Source organism: Lolium rigidum, chromosome 3, assembly GCF_022539505.1.
Source record: "Lolium rigidum isolate FL_2022 chromosome 3, APGP_CSIRO_Lrig_0.1, whole genome shotgun sequence".
Taxonomy (NCBI): Eukaryota; Viridiplantae; Streptophyta; class Magnoliopsida; order Poales; family Poaceae; genus Lolium; species Lolium rigidum.
In genome coordinates, this window is record NC_061510.1 from 37593223 (window position 1) to 37611989 (window position 18767).

The window sequence follows — 18767 nt, forward strand, 5'->3', positions numbered from 1 at the left end:
GTCAAAAGCCTGGAGAGAAGAAGAAGAAAAAGGAAACGACGCCGCTCATTGGTGTATGGAAAAGGAGGTCCGTGTTTTGGGACTTGCCGTCTTGGAAAATTCTCGATACACCTCACTGCCTTGATGTCATGCATATTACAAAGAACGTGTGCGAGAGCTTGCTTGGCACTCTTCTCAACATGCTTGGACCGGACCAAAGATGGGCCGAAAGCAAGACGAGGACTTGAAAGTTTTGGGCATCGGGGAAGAGCTTCGGATCCCGCCGGCCCAAGAGGGACGATCGGAGGAGGAGGCGGACGGCGGTCGGAAGCGCAAAAGGATTAAGCAGCCGGAATATTACTGTCCCCCTCTGCTTCACTTTTAGTCCGGCCGAGGTCGATCAATTTTTCAATTGCCTTGTAGGAGTCAGAGTGCCCTTCGGTTACTCCGGGCTAATAAGCAGATACCCGGACCCCAAGAAACGAAACTTCAGCGGCATGAAGTCTCATGACTGTCACGTGATGATGACGCAGATTCTTCCGGTTGCAATCCGAGGTATAATGGATGACCATGTCCGTGCAACGCTGATCTGGGCTCGTAACTTCTTCGACGTCATAACTCGGAAGTCGATAAGCGTGAAGAAACTCGCAAGGCTCCGAGGAAGAGATCGTGGTGATCCTATGTGAGATGGAGATGTACTTCCCGCTGCATTCTTTGACGTGATGGTCCATCCGTTGGTCCATATCATGGATGATATCGTCGGTCTAGGGCCGGCATTCTTACACAACATGATGCCGTTTGAAAGAATGAATGGGGTCATTAAAGGATACGTTCGTAACGAGGTCACATCCGGATGGAAGCATCGTACGGGGCTGGCTCACCGAAGAGTGCATCTCTTTACGCACGAATTATCTAGACATCGAGGACCCTGTTGGTTTGCCTCAAAACAAGTACCTCCGTAGGTTCGAGGGAGTAGGCCACAAAAATGGAAGGAAGGAACTGCACGTGCACATGTCCGGTCGGAGTTCCGACTTTGACGAGGCCAACTTAGTAGCGCTACAACACATTGACTTGATCGATCCTTGGTTGAAAGAGAACAAAACCATGATAGAGAACAGTGGCAAGCCGATGATGACGGAAGCGAAATATACGAGAGAGCACAACTCCTCTTTCGCGCGCTGGTTCAAAGACCACATTGATGCTAATCCCCCACCAATGGATTCGACAAGGATAAACTAGTATTGGCCTTGTCACATGGCCCCGCGCCCAACATCATGACTTACCAAGCGTACGATATCAACGGGTACACATTCTACACGGAAGAAAAAGACAAGAACGAGTGTTTACCGAACTCGGGGGTAACGATGGATTCTGGACGGGTGACGTAAAGACTAGATACTACGGAAGAATCGAGGAAATGCAGGAGCTTAGCTACGCTGGGGAGAAAGTGCCGATGTTCCGTATCGGATGGGCTAAGAGCGTCGAGAAAAGAAGACCGATATTTCACCACCATGTTTCTACCGAAGCCAACAAATCAAAGTCCACGAACGCCACCGCGTGGAATGAGCCATGGGTGCGGCGAGAACACGTGCACCAATGCTTCTTCATAACCGACCCATCCGAGGCCTAGCCGTGTTATCGTGAGGAGAGGCAAGAGGACCATCGTCGGAATGGATGGAGTCGCCAACGAGGAAGACTTCGAAGGACAAGTCGGAGACCCAATGATGGAAGAATCCGAGGATGAAGACACAACATACACCACAAGAAGAAGCGAGGACCACGCTACCGAGGTCGGGTCGACCCTTCAAAGAAGAAGTCACGACACGGGGCTAAATTATTCAACGACAAGCAAGAAAAGCAAGAAGAAAGCGAAACACTCTTCTCAATCGATGATGTAAAAATTTATTTGCAATCTATAACTCATATTTTGTGTAATTCATAACTACTCATATGGTCATGGCCAATATTTTATGTATGACTAATTAATATTGTGTTGGTCAATATTTTGTGTATGTATATATAACTCATATTTTTTTGTAATGCCTAATTAACTCATATTGCTTTGTTATTATCTTGAAAAGAGAAGGCAAAAAATACTATAGGATTTGTGGGAAAATAAAATAAACATAAAAGAAAGTGAAAAGAAATAAAGAAAAGAAGAAAAATAAAATAAAATAGAAAAAGGAAATGTTTTAGAAAAGGAAAAAAATAGTATAGGATTTGTGTTGGTCAATATTTTATGCATGCATGTATATATAACTCATATCTTCATGTTTTTACATAACTCATGCATATTGCTTTGTTATTATCTTAAAAAGATAAGAACATAAATATAATGCATAACTCATTTTTTGTATATGATTTGGGAGGAAAGAAAATAAACATAAAATAAAGTGAAAACAAATAAAGAAATGAAGAAAAAGTAAAAGTAAAATAGAAAAGGAAATGGGCAGCCAGGGGTTGAGGGCTAAGTGCCGGGTATGGCGGGACCCATGTTATTGCCGGCGCACCACCTGTTTGGTTCGCCGGGGTACGGTTGTCCCCGGCGAACCAAACAGGGAGGTGCGCCGGCAATAACATGGGTCCGGCTATGCCCGGCACTTAGCCGCACCGCGCGACACTTCTCCCTCCCCATTCCCCAATCGAGACGAACCCTAACCGCGCCCCTTGTTCTTCTCCGCTCGCCGCCACCGTCGATCTCGAGCACCGCCGTCCTCACAATCTCCCTCCACCAACATCCCCTCCACTAGCCCCCACCGCCCCATACACGCCGCCGCGTGGAAGCCACGGACCAAGAGGACCCGTACGTTGTCGCCGCCGTTGGAGACGGGGACGTCGGCACCACGGCCGTTGGAGTAGGGGACATCGGCGGCTGCCGCCGTTGGAGTAGGGGACGTCAGCACCGTGAGGTTTGGTTCCCTCTCCCCTTCCCTCTTCCCTTCCCTCTCCCCCTCCCCCTGCCCTCTTTGGTTCTCCTCCAACAAAGAAATTTTGTTCAACGAAATCCTCCAATAGTTCTCTGCTCGTGTGATTACATTTAGCATCAGTTTCTAGTTCTTGTAGTAATGAAATTGAAACACAATGCAATAGGGTTTGAAACTAATTTTTTCTAGTTCTTGTTGGTTTGCGGTTCCGGAACATTATTAGTTCTTGTAATTTGTGGGTCTTGATGCTTGAAAATTGCATAGGTACTACGGATGCTAAGTGTGTTAGACTGATGTTATTTGCAGCATTTTGATAAAACATGAAATTCAAATGATTGGGCCAATTATCCCAAACCTGCAGTGAGTTATAATGGTGTTTGTAGGTTGCATTTTGTACTGTTTAAACTGAATGATGTGTTTGAGTAACTGAAATTCAAAGGCATGCTTGATTTATATTTTGCAATTTGCTACGAACATTTCTTGCACTTACGATCAAACTGGCCCTTTTATATCTCCGAATTGCTCCCTATCACTTTGGTTATATGATTTTGTAGTCTGTTCAATGCAAATGAAAATGTAGTAATTTTTAAATGAACCATATAGCAAGATGTTGGCTGCCTGAAATTCTATAAATGTAGTGCCTTCTATGACAATGCTCTCTGGTTCATTTAAATTCTATAAATTCTCTAGATGTTGGCTGGTTGATATAGCAATAATGCTCTCTGGTTCATTTAAAAAATGATGAAATGAACACTTTAAGGTTCAATTCATTCTGTGTTTCATTTAAAACAAAATAAAAATGATGTACATGGTTCTCTGGTTCATGCTTATTCTACTGGAATCAAGTTGAAAATGAACTTTATATATGTTGGTTTAGTTGGTTTAGATGAAATGCAAATGAAATGCTGATGCAAGTTGAAAATGCTCAATTGTTTAGTTCAAAATGCTCATGCATGCTCACTGGTTGTAAATTAATTTGGTTCAAAATGAAAATGCATCATTACCTACTGCCAAAAAAAGAAAATGAAATAGAGGTTTGGCTCAAAATTGATTTTACTTGCAGTAGCTAAAATTCTGGTTCAATTCATTCTTTTAAATTCATTCTCTGGTTCAATTCATTTATGCTTGTTTGATAATTTGAGATATGGTGGTATGGTGGTTCAATTCATTCTCTGGACAAAAGAAAATGCCATTGCAGAGAAAATGGTCCCCTTAACCAGAGAAAATGGTCCATGCTATTGTAAAATACATGTTATTCTCAACATTTATATGTTCCCTTAACCGAGAGAAAATGCTCTCGCCATTTATATGTTGTATGAAATTTTGTATGTCGACATTTCCATTTTTATTTTAGTGTTTGGGAAATCTGTCTTATGATAGTAGGCGATGCTGTTTGCTTATTCTCGTATCATTCATATCTTATGTTGCACTGAGCACTAAGCAGAGTTTGAAGTAGCACTGCTTATTAGTAGGTTTAGTTGATAAAGTGGTTCTTCAGTTAAATGCCTACTGCCAAGAATTGGTTGATATATAAAATTCACTATGAAACTTCTCTGGTTTTAAATGGAGGTTGTCAAGTGTTATTTTTATGCTGATGTAAAATGCCACTGTAATGTATATGCTAAAAAGCTAGCTACTGTAATTTATGTGGTGATGGTTATGGTGATGGCATGGTTATGGAGATGGTTATGGTTATGGTTATGGCATTTATATGTTTGCATTTCTGTTACGGGGATTGAGTTGCTATTGAGTGCCGGAATGTCGATTCATTTCCGTTCCGGCAATTCTAGCACTCGGCATGACCAATTTTTAGCAAAGGTCATGCCGAATTTTTCCGTGAATTCTAACTCTTTTTCATCTTCTATTAGTGCAAGCCACCATGTCGTCTCAAGAAGAGTTAGAGGAGCACTACAATAGGCACTTCTTTAGGACGGAGGAGGATGCCGAGGCCGCCGGTGTTGGCGGCGACGAGGACCATGAGATGGAGGATGCCGGCCGGGGGTAGTGCTCGACGAGCCGAGCGGCAACGAGGCAAGCGCCGCCGCCGGGGGTAGTACCTACGAGCCTAGCGGCGATGAGGCAACCGGCGCCGCCGGGGGTGGCGGCGAGACAAGCGGCGACGATCCTAGCGGCGCCGCCGGGAGTAGTGGCACCGGGACAAGTGGAGCCAAGAGGCCGCGGAAGGCAAGGCGCCAAAACACGGTCGGCACCGGCAGAGACACAGTCACGAGAGGTGGACCCCGCCGAGTGGTTTGCCGGTGCAGCCTAAGGATGTTGCCAAGGGGTACGGCAACCAACTGGCATGTATCCTCCGAGAGGTCGTCAATCTCAACGAGACGGACCTCCGAGCTGAGAGCAAAGCGCCTTTGCGAGCCCGGCTCATTGCGAGGTTGCACGCACGATACAAGTTCCTAGGCGACTACGCCTCCAGTCATCAAACCAACAACATTGTGAACTCACAAGCCCTCCTGAAGTTCACCAAACACCTCAGCAGCTATAAGTACATGGTGCGGAAGCTGATTGCAGAGGGCAAAGGTTTCGAAGAGGTCCACTCCGCCTTTCCGCATGTCACCCGGGCGGACTTTGATGCTTTTGTGGCCAATGAAGAGCTACAAGCAACCAAGAATCGCAAGTTGTGGGGGAAGGAAATGCGGGAGCTTAACATCGGCAACCACAACCTTGGGAGCCGTGGGTACGAGGGAAAGGAGCCCTATTGGGCGAAGGAGGACGAGGCGTATGTAAATGCCGGCATTGAGAACCCCTGGCTCAAGTACAAGGACCCGCTTGAAAGAAGATTCATCGGGTCCCGGTACCATAAGAAGAAACTAACCGGGGAACTTGTCACGGACCCGAAGGTCGTAACCGAGCATAATTTGGTTCACGAACGACCGGAAGGTCACGGAGTTGGAGAAAAAACTGGTAAGCAATTTACCGGTTTAATTAGATCAAGTATCGTTCATATAATAGTAGCAACATTTCAAATGGTTCGCGTTTCTTCGCGGGAAGAAGAAAGACAAAGACTTTCTCAATGTGACGAAGGCTCCTCCTCCCGGGGCGTCGACGGGCAGGGTAGCACTGGGACAAGCCTCTCGTACGGGCGCTAAACATCGTTAATGAGCATTCACCGACGAAAAGGCCGCATAGAGGCCGTGTGGCTGGCGCCGGTACAGGCTACAAGCATGGTCACTACGGCTTGTCGTCCGTGGCCGATAAAAATGCGCGCGATGAGAGGAAGCGAGCGGGAGGCGGAGGAAATGAGGGACTCAATCCTAGCCCAAGTCCAAGCTGGTTTGGTACCGCAGCCGGTACCGCAACTCAAAGCTACGCTCGTACCTGAAGTCAAAGCTGAAGTCGCCGCTTCAGTCCAAGCAGATTTCGACGCTCTACACGCGTGGTATGAGGGCGGAAAACAAGGCCCCCCCCACGAAAATGCAAGTGGTTAGCTTCGACGGCGGCAACTCGATGGTGCCGCCGTCCGCCGGCAATGACAATGTTATAATGGAGACTCCTCCGGCCGGCGGCAATGTCGCTGGTGCTAGGGATTCACCGTCGATGCCGGGTAGCAGCCCCTCCGTCACTTGCACGCCCGCCGCCGCATGTGCTGGCCCGTCGACATTAGCCGAGCTCAACGCCCTCACGGTAATTAACTAATGTGTACATCAAGTTAATATATTAGTTTCGTCATCCTTGCCCTCTCTCTAACGCCATACACATGTTCTCGCAGGCGCTCTCGACGCCATGCACCTTCTTGATGAGAGTAAACGACGAACTCAAAGACGTCGCGAGGGGGTCCATCATTCGGCCCTGGATAAGAAGTGGCACACACGAGATATGGCGGATGACGTTTACCGGGTTGAAGTGGATCGGGCGTTACCGGGCTATGAGGATTTGTTTCCTCCTAATAAACCGCATGGTGCCGATGACGATAGCCCGTTGAATCTGGCCTCACTCGAAGGGTTGGTTACTGCTATGGCCGAAGACCCTAATTCGGATCAACACCTACTCGGGCTCGACGGCAAGCAAAGACAAGCACCTTGCGGCGCCACATGTCAGCGTCCCTCCACGACAGCCGGCGGCGCCCGTGGTCATCGCCCCACCGAACGGCCGAGCTGCGCCGGAGGTCGGCGCCCCACCACAACAGACCGAGCTGCGCCGGAGGTCGGCGCCCCACCACAACAGCCGAGGCTGCGCCGGAGGCCGAGGAATATGAACGTGACAACTTCCAATGGGATATTCCTACGTCTTCACAAGTTGTCCATGAGGATGCGCCGGGCTTGAAATATGTGTGCTCCAAGAAGGCTGTTCGATTCTCAAGAAACGGCTGATGAGGAGGAAAATCCTAAGGAGGTCGCCACCGCCGCCGTCAAAAATATGTTGAGCCCAAACACACTCCGTGCTACGGCCACTACGGCGATGGATGGTCCAGCACTACAACCCAAGAAGAGGAAGAGGGCAAATAAGAAGGACGCCCAAGACAAGGCGGCGGCGGCCAAATCCAAGGACAAGGTCCCACTCCTTGACAAGTTGCCAAACAATTGGCGACCTCCGCATCACTTGGGTCAGCCGTATGTTGCCGGAGCATGTCGTGAAGAAACTCACCCCGGATATGAGGAGCTTGCATGAGGCTGTCTTGCATTTGGAGAACCTTCTTCTCAAATCAAAAGATCCTGGTTACCCTCTCTTCGTGGCGAAGGTGCCAACCGGCATGAACTTCGTCGAGAAGTACCCCGCGGACTTGTGCTTCATCCGGTTCAACGACATCTTCGGCATCTATCGCATGCAAGCGCTCCACTTTAGTGTGGTTCGCCTAGTTGCTCTTAGCTTGTCCGCCAGATTGTTAAGGAGGGGACGCCGACCATCGCCATAATGGACCCCTTCTATATGCGGGAGAGCATCATCCGCAACCACGGGGATCGCGCGATTGCCACCCGGCAGGTCGAGGATTTCATGCCGGCGAACATTAAGAAGGGCGTCATTCTCATCCCTTACTTCCCCGAGTAAGTAATCACTCGCTAGTCCCCCATCACCATTCTATCCTATATCTCCATTTGCATTTCCAAAGGTTAATCCGTGTGTTTTCCGCGGAGACAAGTTCCGCACCCTCATCGTCGTGCACCCGCTAACACTCGCATGCGGTCTATCTCGACTCGGGTAGGGACCGCAAGAAAGACTACTCCCACATCAGGGCCCTTCTCAATGATGCTCTCACCGGCTTCGCCAACAAGGCAGGCCCCCTCAAAGTAGAGAGGAAATCCCGAGGAGGCTTGGTCTTAACCCACACAACCAACTTCCCCTCCTCGGGCGATCGACGCCCGACAATGGGATGGACGCGTGGTACGCCATCCTTCGGATGCAGGAGTACATAAAGTACGCATATGACATGTTGCTGCCGGATAATCTCGAAACAGGTTTGCAAACATGGCGGATGTCCACGATAGAGAGATTAGAAAGAACTGGGGTCGCATCCGGCGGTTCATTTGCACGATAATCCTGCAGGATGTCACCAATAGGTACGGCGAGTTCTTCTACGGCTATGGTCTACCACCTAATGACGAGATAGAACTCCGCTTGGAGATGTCGCGTGATGAGAGGCCGTTCAACTCGCTTGAGGGCTGCCGTCCATTCCCCCTAGGCGTACAACCTGATCCTACGACGGGAACACTTGCTAAAGCTTGAACGATATGTCCTTGAACTTCCGTACTTGTAATAATTGCTATATATTCCCATAGAATCGACTAGTTGCTTTTATTTAGTTGTATGAATGTGCATGTGAACATGTGTACGTAGTTTCATTTACTTTGCTATATATTTCAAGATTATGGCGTACATAGCTTAATAATTATTTGCATTTACTCGACCACTACTTGCCTCGTATTTGGAGTTCGCGGATGATTAGAATGTTCGGTCAATCGTACACTCGGGGGTGGAGCCAGTGAGCCTTGGTGCGACGGCCACAAGTATCAATCTATTGTGCATCCTACCTAGCCTCACTGACTCCATCCCTATTTGTTTCGACCGACAAAGTATGAGGCACGCTATTTAATTCGTACTACTTGTCTTCTATTTGAGTTCGCACTTCTTAATTGCATTGGCCGATGATTAAAATGTTCGGTCACTTGTACACTCCGGGGTGGGGCCGGTGAGGCTTGGTGTGATGGCCACAAATATCAATCTATTGTGCATCCTACCTAGCCTCACTGACCCCATCCCTGTATGTTATTATTTATTTCGACCAACAAAGTATGAGGCACATGCTATTTAGTTCATACTACTTGTCTCTTATTTGAGTTGGCACTTGTTCATTGCATTGGTACTAACGTTTTACTTGTCTTGTGAATGGAGATGCCGACGACATATGTCGTGTACAAGGGGAGGGTTCCTGGAGTCTACGACGGCCGGGAGGACCTGTCGGAGACGGTTGCACCGTTTCGAGCGGCAACGGCTACAAGGGATACCCCACTAGGGTGGAGGCGGAAGGAAGATACGCCCGTTATCTAGCGGGAGAGATGAGGGACATGAGGAGGAACCGGATGAAGACCATGGCCTTCGTGATGATGGTCATGACCATGTTGGTCATGTTCTATGTGATTCTAGTTTAGGTTAGGACCTACATTGTGAGGTGTATGACGATACTTGTGACGACTATGTACCAAGACTTCTAACTTTGTGAAACTTCGTCGTTCGGTGTTGCATATGCACATGTGTTGTATGAATCAACACATTCCGAAACGAGACTTGCGTATTTGTGTACCGATACCGAAATGAAACTTGGCTCTCTATGTTCTTCTCATATTGCATGTAATATCGTATAAATATGAACTGCGTTGTAAATATATACTCGCTGTCAAATATGTATTGTAATATGCTGGAAAAAAGTCTGGAAAAAAGAATTTTCGAATTAATTGCCGGCGCACCTAAATGACACATTGCCGGCGCACGTGGCATGCGCCGGTCTGGAAGCACTATCGCCGGCGCACCTGATTGTGCGCCGGTGAAATATGTCTTTGCCGGCGAAGCTTGGCGGTGCGCCGGCGATGGGCCGACATATCGCCGGCGCACTACCTGGTGCGCCGGCAGTGTCCATTTATCACCGGCGCGTTCGCACCGGCGGGCTCGTGGTGCGCCGGCAACGGGCGTTTTAGGTGCGCCGGCAATGGGCCTTTCCCTAGTAGTGAGTAGTACCCATAGGGAGACCAAGATAAGTGAAAGGGAAAGTGCCCACCACGCACCCAAAGCCCTGAGCAAGATCCTGCACTTGCTGATCAGATATATTAATTGGCAACATACAAGATTTGTGGTAATTGACTGATAACCCGATAGATGCTGAAAAATCTAGAAGAGTCCGCTTCAAAGCGCCAACTGTTCAGGATCAGCCTCCAAGATCAAAATCGTGTCATCCGCATATTGTACTATGGGGAAGTCAGTTTGATTTACTGGGATAGGAAGCTTCAACAGCCCTTTGTCCTTGAGATCATTCACAACATACTGAAGGATTTCAGCCCCCAACACAAACAAAAGAGGAGAAAGAGGGTCCCCCCTGCCTGACACCCCTTTTACACCTAAAATTCCTGCCGGGAACTCCATTGATCAAAACGGAAAAGTGCACTGTTTCCAAGAGATTCTTTGCCCAATTAATAAAGACAGGAGGGAACCCAAGATGCCTCATTATGCTATAAATAGCTTCATGCTCAATGGAGTCAAAGGCCTTCTCAAAGTCCAGCTTTAAAATCACAATGGGTTTTTTAGAGGCTTTACATCTGGTAAATATACTCAAACGACCAGCCCAAACAGTCATGAATGGTTCTCCCCTTGATGAAGCCATACCGATTCTTGTGGATACAACCCACAATCTCCTCTTGCAACCTGTCGGCAACCATCTTGGAGACAAATTTGAGAGCAGTATTAGTTAAAGAGATAGGCTCGTAGTCATTAATCTTTTCAGGTGAAGCTGTTTTTGGAACCGGGGTAATATATGAGGAATTCAAATTCTCCATTGTAACCCTCTGACTGTGAAAATCCTTAGCAAGGGCATAGTAGTCCTCCTTGATAATATCCCAACACTTTTTCATAAACAAACCATTAAAACCATCTGGGCCAGGTGCCTTCTCAGAGTACATGGTAGTCACATTTCCATCCATTTCAGTAACTGAGAAAGGTCTGACAAGCACCTCCAAACCTGCTACAGGAGAAATCAACTCTTGCAGATCAAACCTCATATCAATCCCATGAGATGTGCCCATTCTCTGTTTGTAACAAGACCATGCCTCAGCAGCCATTAGATCATGATCAGTTACAATTATACCATCAGACAGTTGCAGACTAGCAATACTATTCTTCCTGAACCTTTCAGTAGCCATGGCATGAAAAAATTTAGTATTTTCTTCACCCATTTTCATCCACCTGGCAGTGCACCTTTTCCTCCAATAATTACACTGGGATTTAAGCAGTCTGCCATGATGGTGTTTAACAATTCTCCTGAAATTTCCTTCGGCCTAGATAATGGCCTTTCCTCCTCCAAATTGTCAAAGAAAAGAATAACCAAGTTGCATTTATCAATGAGAAGCTTTAATTTGGATAAACTCATTTTCCATTTCTTCAACTCCACCCTAAGAGCTTTCAGTTTTCTGACAATAACGACGAGAAGAAGACAGGGTTTTGCACGGGTCTACCCCGGACCTCCTTGACACAATCAAAGAAACCTTGTTGGTGAACCCGGAAATTCTCAAATCTAAAAAGCTGAGCCTTGGGGATAAGCTGTATCAACACTAACAAGACAAGGTGCATGGTCTGAGGTTGGTTTCGACAAGACAGTGACCAAAGTATTAGGAAAAGCAGTGATCCAGGGAGGGCTAGAGAAAAACCAGTCCAGCTGCTCAAGCAAAGGGTTATGTTGCATATTTGACCAGGTGAAAGCACGACCTTTAATGGGAATCTCCAACAAGCCAAGGTGATCAATTAATTGATTAAAAGTGAACATATCAGCAACATTTCCTCCAGGCTTATTTCTATTGGTTTGAGATCTAATAAAATTGAAGTCCCCCATGAACAACCACAACTCCCCATCTGGAATCTGCAAATCATTTAACCATTGCACAAAGAGGTCCCTCAACTCCCCCTGGCAGGGCCCATAAACAACTACCAAGGTCCATTTTTGCATATTATGGGTGGAGGAAAATTCTATGATAAGGCCAAAACGCTGTGTGTCAATGAGCTGTCCACGAAAGACACTAGATTTCCAAACCACCAAAATCCCCCCAGAAGCACCCACGGAAGGGACAAAAGAGAAATTATCAAATTGCTTGGGGCAGCACTTTTTAATGAAGGAAAAATCGAAATCTTGCTTCTTTGTTTCCTGGATACAGGCAATAGCACAACCACACTCAACAATTTTATTATAAAGGGCCAACTGCTTGGCATCATCATTAAGACCCCTAATGTTCCAGCACAAAATCTTCCAGACCAAGTTCTTAATAGTGTAATCCATGGAATACTGACATATTACAGAAAAACACCAGCCAACATAGCCAACTGGACAATCCCCAAACTGACAGCATAAGACACTGACACAAGTCCGTAGCCACTAAAGAAACACAAAAAGAAACACTCCCACTCCAGGAAACCCACATAGAGTGTACTATCATTTGGACAGAGAGGGGGCAACATCCTTTGGATCAGCCATAAGCTTCTCCACAGTAAGCTCAGCGTCATCAATATCCAGCATGCGACCAATGCGTTGCAAGGTATGTATTGGAATAGAGGGATTTGCCTGTTCAGTTGAGCCTTGTGGAGCAACAGCGAGTACGAGCAACTTCGAGCACACTTCTTAGCCCTTCTCCTCCTCTTGGCAGGCAAACCAGGTGTGGGTGGAGCACGATGACCATCAAGACCAAGCTGACTACGAGTAAACCTGCGATTTGCTGGCATGACCATCTGTTTTTGTTTCTTCGGACGACCCTTCCTTTTTCCCTTGCTACAGACCCCACTTCAAAAGGGGCAGAAGACACCACTACATGTGAGCCAGATTGAGAGGAAACAGCAGGAAATTCAGGAGCAGTAGAGGAGAAAACCAAAGGCTGAGAGGCATTTTCCATTTTTGAATCCTCCTTGAGCTCTGGAGAATGAGAGATAAATCTTCTGCATACTGCATTGTGATTAGAGGGTCCAGCATCAAAAGCCTTAGAACTGATCTTCTCCTGAAAAGCCAGCTCCCAAGATCTCTTCGAGTTATCACCGAGCAAGCCCATCGGCTTCACCAGTGGAAACATCCAAACCAACAGCAGTCGCATCCCCATCAACTGGCCCCCCCTCAATACCACCCACAGCATGGACCACATCAACATCAACCTGATCCATATCAGCAGCAGGAGCAAAATGTTCCTCAATAGGAATAAAATTTGGTGTAGCTGAGTCAACAGCAGCAGCCAAAGCATGATCATTATCCACTACAGCATGCATGGGGTTCACAGCAATATGTTCCAACACATCAGCAGCAGGTACCAAGTCCCCAGCAACCAAACCAGCTGCAGCAGGCTCCAGATGCCCAGCAGCAATATCCATATTCTCCATAACAGGTTCAGGTAAAAAATGTTGTACCCCAACAGGAGCAGCAAGCTGAACATCTTCATTAGCCACCTCAACGAGCAACAAGAGGAGCAGCAACATTGACCACCTCAACGAGAACGAGCAAGAGGAGCAGCTCCAAGAACCTCCTCCACGGGAGCGACAACGGGAACATCAAGAATGTCCTCCTCAACAGGAACAAGAGGAACAACCACATTAACCTCCTCATTAACCTCCTCAGCAGGAACAGCAAGAGGAGCATCACCATTAACCTCAACCATATCCACATCCAACGGTTCTGGCACAATCACCATAACAGGATCTGGGCCACCCACTGAAGCAGAGGAAACCCCAGAGAGAACACCACCGGAGACCGAGACCAATTCCCCTGCTCGCGCATCATGATTTATCGGCCCGGAGCTGTGGAGCAAGCACTCGCATCAAAAGGAGGAGGAGGAGGCATATTCCATCCAACCTCGGGATACTGCGGCAGCACAAACATATTGTTATACGGGATCATCTCGTCCGAGGCAAAGGGTGAGGATTCCCATTAATAGGCATAGGATTTTCATCATCTGGATGCACATCAGCAAAATCAGCAGATAGAATATAGCAAGGAGCAGTCCAGGAGTGCCTCAGACCAGAGAACCTAGCCACCATGGGCTGACGAAAGACAACATCGCGAGGGACTAGAGAAGGCGCAGGAAAAGTAGCATAGACCAAAACCCTACACTTCTGCACATCTCTATATTGCCAGTAGTGAAATTCCCCAAAAGTGTTCACCGCCTCCGCAATGGTAGCAGTATTACGAAAATCCATCGGGATCCCTATGAACATGAGCCAACCAGTCCTAGCACCTTGCTGCGTCCGAAAACCTAGGCCCTCATTATGCTTAATAAACCGAAGAACAGAGCCATTACCAAAATTCCAATCCCCATGACCAACAAGGGCCGATCTGACCACTGGGTTACGAAACAGGAAAGCACCAACTCCAAAGAACCAAGGCAGCGAGTTCACCACCTCCACCTCACGGTCAGCAAGAAAGTTCCGAACCTGATTCAATGCATGTTGCAGCAGATGCTCTGGCGGCGGCGGCTCAACCACCGCAATCGCCCAGTTCTCGTGCGCATCAACCATCGGGGCCGAAGGGGTGACAAAAGTCCGTGGCAGGCGCTGTGGGCCGCCATCAATGATGTTGAAACCTTCCGGGACCCAGGGAGTGGGATCAAACTCAAAAGTGGCCATCGGAGGAGCAGTCTCTGCAGGCAATGGCAACGGTGGAGGCGGCAATGGAGGCGATGGCGGTGGGGGAGGTGGCGGAGGGACAGATGGCGGCTGAGGGCGAGAGGAGGAGAAGCCGAGGAGGCAACGGGTCTATTCGCAAAAACCGCTCCAGAAGATTCCTTTTGTTTCGGAACCCACTTTTTCCCTTGATTAGCAAGCCGAGTAAGACAGGTTTTGGCATAATGACCATAATTATAGCAAGATTTGCACCTGACTTGATTAACACATTGACTTGTGTCATGGTTCATGCTCATACAGCGTTGGCACTTCCAAAAGAACAAAGCCCACTTATCAACGAGGCCCACAAGCCCATCGAGAGAGGAAGACACCACTGGTTCAGGGCGAGACACCGAAACAGGAGAGGCTGAGTGCACCACAGGCTGCAGCATGGGCCTTGGAGTAGTAGGGAAGCGAGAAACAAGCCCAGCGGCAAACAAGGCCCGGTTAACCTCCGAATTTGAATAATTCCCATTCGCTCCAGAACCGAAAGCCCTTGCGGTTCGGGAGCGACGCCGCGGAATCCGCGCATGCAGAATTATCACCAAAATGATCACCATCAGCAGCCGCTACCCTCACCGGAACCGGTACCGTCGCCGGAGAAGAAGGGGAAGCAGGTCTAGCCAGCAAACGAGGGCCAGACTGGGGAGAACGCGCCGCAACACGACGACGCCTACGATCAGCAAGAATCCATTCCCCGGCACATTCTCTTTCCCAAAGCGCAAACTCACGGACCCAATTCGGCCCCCCAAACCCCATAGATGATAATAACACTTGAGCCGAGGGCAACCGTAAAGCGACGTGAATAGATGAAAAAGCCAACCTTTTTGGAAGCCACGGTGAAGGAGAACACCCGATCACGCAAAGCGAAACCTTGAGATCGCCACAAAAACCCCCAGTAGCCGCTTCAAGAGCCAGAGAAACCGTGGATTCATCTAACCTGAAGGATGCGCGTCCAAACGAAACCACCATGGTGAAGTGACCCGATCCATTAGAAGGATGAACCGTCTGATGAAAAGAACGCCAGATGGATTTCGCCAAAGCCTCCCCTGGGGAGAAGTCCAACCCTAAAGAGATGGCAGCGTGAACCGCCATGAGGATCAGATCCCAGGGAGAAAGTGAAGGGGAACAAGGTGACTGGAGCGGATCTAGGATCTGTTGGCCGGGGATGTGAGATCGCCGGCGAGGTGGGCTAGGGTGAGATGGGGAGCGGAGGAGGTGGAGAGGACGCCATCTAGGTCAAGATGCTAGGGTGAGATGGGCTAGGGTGTCCAGCGTGCTTTGTTCAAGTTAAAAAGGTTCTGGTAAGAAAATGCCGGTATCGAAAGAAGTTTCGCGCTAAGAGCTGCGCTCTCAACCCGAAACTCGGGGACTGGCTATGCCGGTTTTTTGTGTTTCTAACAAAGTTTCGCGCTGAGAGCTGCGCTCTGATACGTCTCAAACGTATCTATAATTTCTTATGTTCCATGCTACTTTTATGATGATACTCATATGTTTTATACACACTTTAATTCATATTTACGCATTTTCCGGCACTAACCTATTAACGAGATGCCGAAGAGCCAGTTGCTGTTTTCTGCTGTTTTTGGTTTCAGAAATCCTACAAAGGAAATATTCTCGGAATCGGACGAAATCAACGCCCAATATCTTATTTTTCCCGGAAGCTTCCAGAGCACCGAAGAGGGGCCAGAGAGGAGCCAGGGGGGCCCCACCCCACAAGGCGGCGCGACCAAGGGGGGGCGCCCCCCTATGGTCTGGTGGCCCCAGGGCCCTTCCAACTCCGCCTCTTCGCCTATTTAAGCCTTCGTGACCTAAAACTTCGACACCGAGAAGCCACAATACGATAAAAGTTCCAGAGCCGCCGCCATCGCGAAGCCAAGATTCGGGGGACAGAAGTCTCTGTTCCGGCACGCCGCCGGGACGGGGAATTGCCCCCGGAAGGCATTTCCATCGACACCACCGCCATCTTCATCGCCGCTGCTGTCTCCTATGATGAGGAGGGAGTATTTCTCCCCCGAGGCTAAGGGTTGTACCGTAGCTATGTTGTTCATCTCTCTCTCTCATGTGATCTTTATGTGATCATGAGCTTTGTGATCTAGTTGAATATCATCTATGTGCTACTCTAGTGATGTTATTAAAGTAGTCTATTCCTCCTCCATGATGTAATGTTGACGGTGTGTGCATCATGTAGTACTTGGTATAAGCTATGATTGTGATCTCTTGTAGATTATGAAGTTAACTATTACTATGATAGTATTGATGCGATCTATTCCCCCTTTCATAGCCTGACGGTGACAGTGTGCATGCTATGTTTGTACTCGGTATAATTGCAATGGTCTATTATGCACTCTAAGGTTACTTAAATATGAACACCGAATGTTGTGGTGCTTGTTAACTCCGGCTTGAGGGAGCTCTTGTAGCCCTACACAATGAATGGTGTTTGTCATCCAACAAGAGAGTATAGAGAAAGTAGTATTTGTTTATTCAGTTATGTGATCAATGTTGAGAGTGTCCACTAGTGAAAGTATGATCCCTAGGCCTTGTTTCCGAATATCGAAACTCCGTTTATTTACTATTCTACTGCATGTTTACTTCCTGCAATATTACCACCATCTATACCACCTGTGTTTTACTATCTCTTCGCCGAACTAGTGCACCTATACATCTGACAAGTGTATTAGGTGTGTTGCGGACACAAGAGACTTCTTGTATCGTGATTGCAGGGTTGCTTGAGAGGGATATCTTTGTCCTCTACCTCCCTGAGTTCGATAAACCTTGGGTCATTCACTTAAGGGAAACTTGCTGCTGTTCTACAAACCTCTGCTCTTGGAGACCCAACACTGTCTACAGGAATAGAAGCGTGCGTAGACATCAAGCTATTTTACGGCGCCGTTGCCGGGGAGGTAAGATAAAAGGTATTCGCATCCTCCGACTACTAAGCTATTTCCTAGCATTGTTGCCGGTGTGTGAGTGCTCGAAGCTATTTCCTTTAGATCCTGCAATTGCATCTTTTTGTTTCTTGTTTTTATTTCACTAGTTAGGCTTAATGGAAAACAACAAAAAAATTAGAGATCTTTATGAAATTTATCTTGAGTTTGGACATGAGGTGTTTGAAGAGAAAACTAAAAACCTATGGAACTTTATATGCATGATAATGCCAATGTTATTAGTATGAATGCTTTGAACACCATTGTTGCTAATGTTATGGAAGAATTTAAGCTTGGGGAAGCTGGTTTTGATGAGCATGATATTTTAGTCCCCCAAGCATGGAGGAGAAAATTTACTTTGATGATACTTTGCCTCCCATTTATGATGATTATAATGATAGTGGTATTTTGGTGCCACCTACTATGGAGGATAAAGTTTATTATGATTATACCATACCTGCAATTTATGATGATTACAATGATGGTTGTGATAGTTTTACTCCCACTATTACTAATAAAATTGATTATGCTTATGTGGAGAGTAATGATACTTTTATGCATGTGAATAAGAATGCTTTATGTGATAGTTATATTGTTGAGTTTGTTCATGATGCCACTGAAAGTTATTATGAGAGAGGGAAACATGGCTATATGCATCTTAATAATATTAAGTTTCCCCTCTTTATGTTGAGAATCTTGAAGTTACTTGTGTTTTATCTTCCTATGCTTGTCACTTTGTTCTACATGAATTTATTTGTGTACAAGATTCCTATGCATAGGAAGTGGGTTAGACTTAAATTTGTTTCATACTTGCTTTTTGATGCTCTTTTTGCTTCAACTCTCATGCTTATGTGAGCATCATTGAAATTACTGAGCCCATCTTAATGGCTATAAAGAAAGCACTTCTTGGGAGATAACCCATGTTTTTATTTTTGCTACTGTTTTGTTGTGTCTTGGAAGTTGTTACTACTGTAGCAACCTCTCCTTATCTTTATTTTATTGCATTGTTGTGCCAAGTAAAGTCTTTGATAGTAGGGTTGATACTAGAATTGGATTACTGCGCAGAAACAGATTTCTTGCTGTCACAAAATTAAGC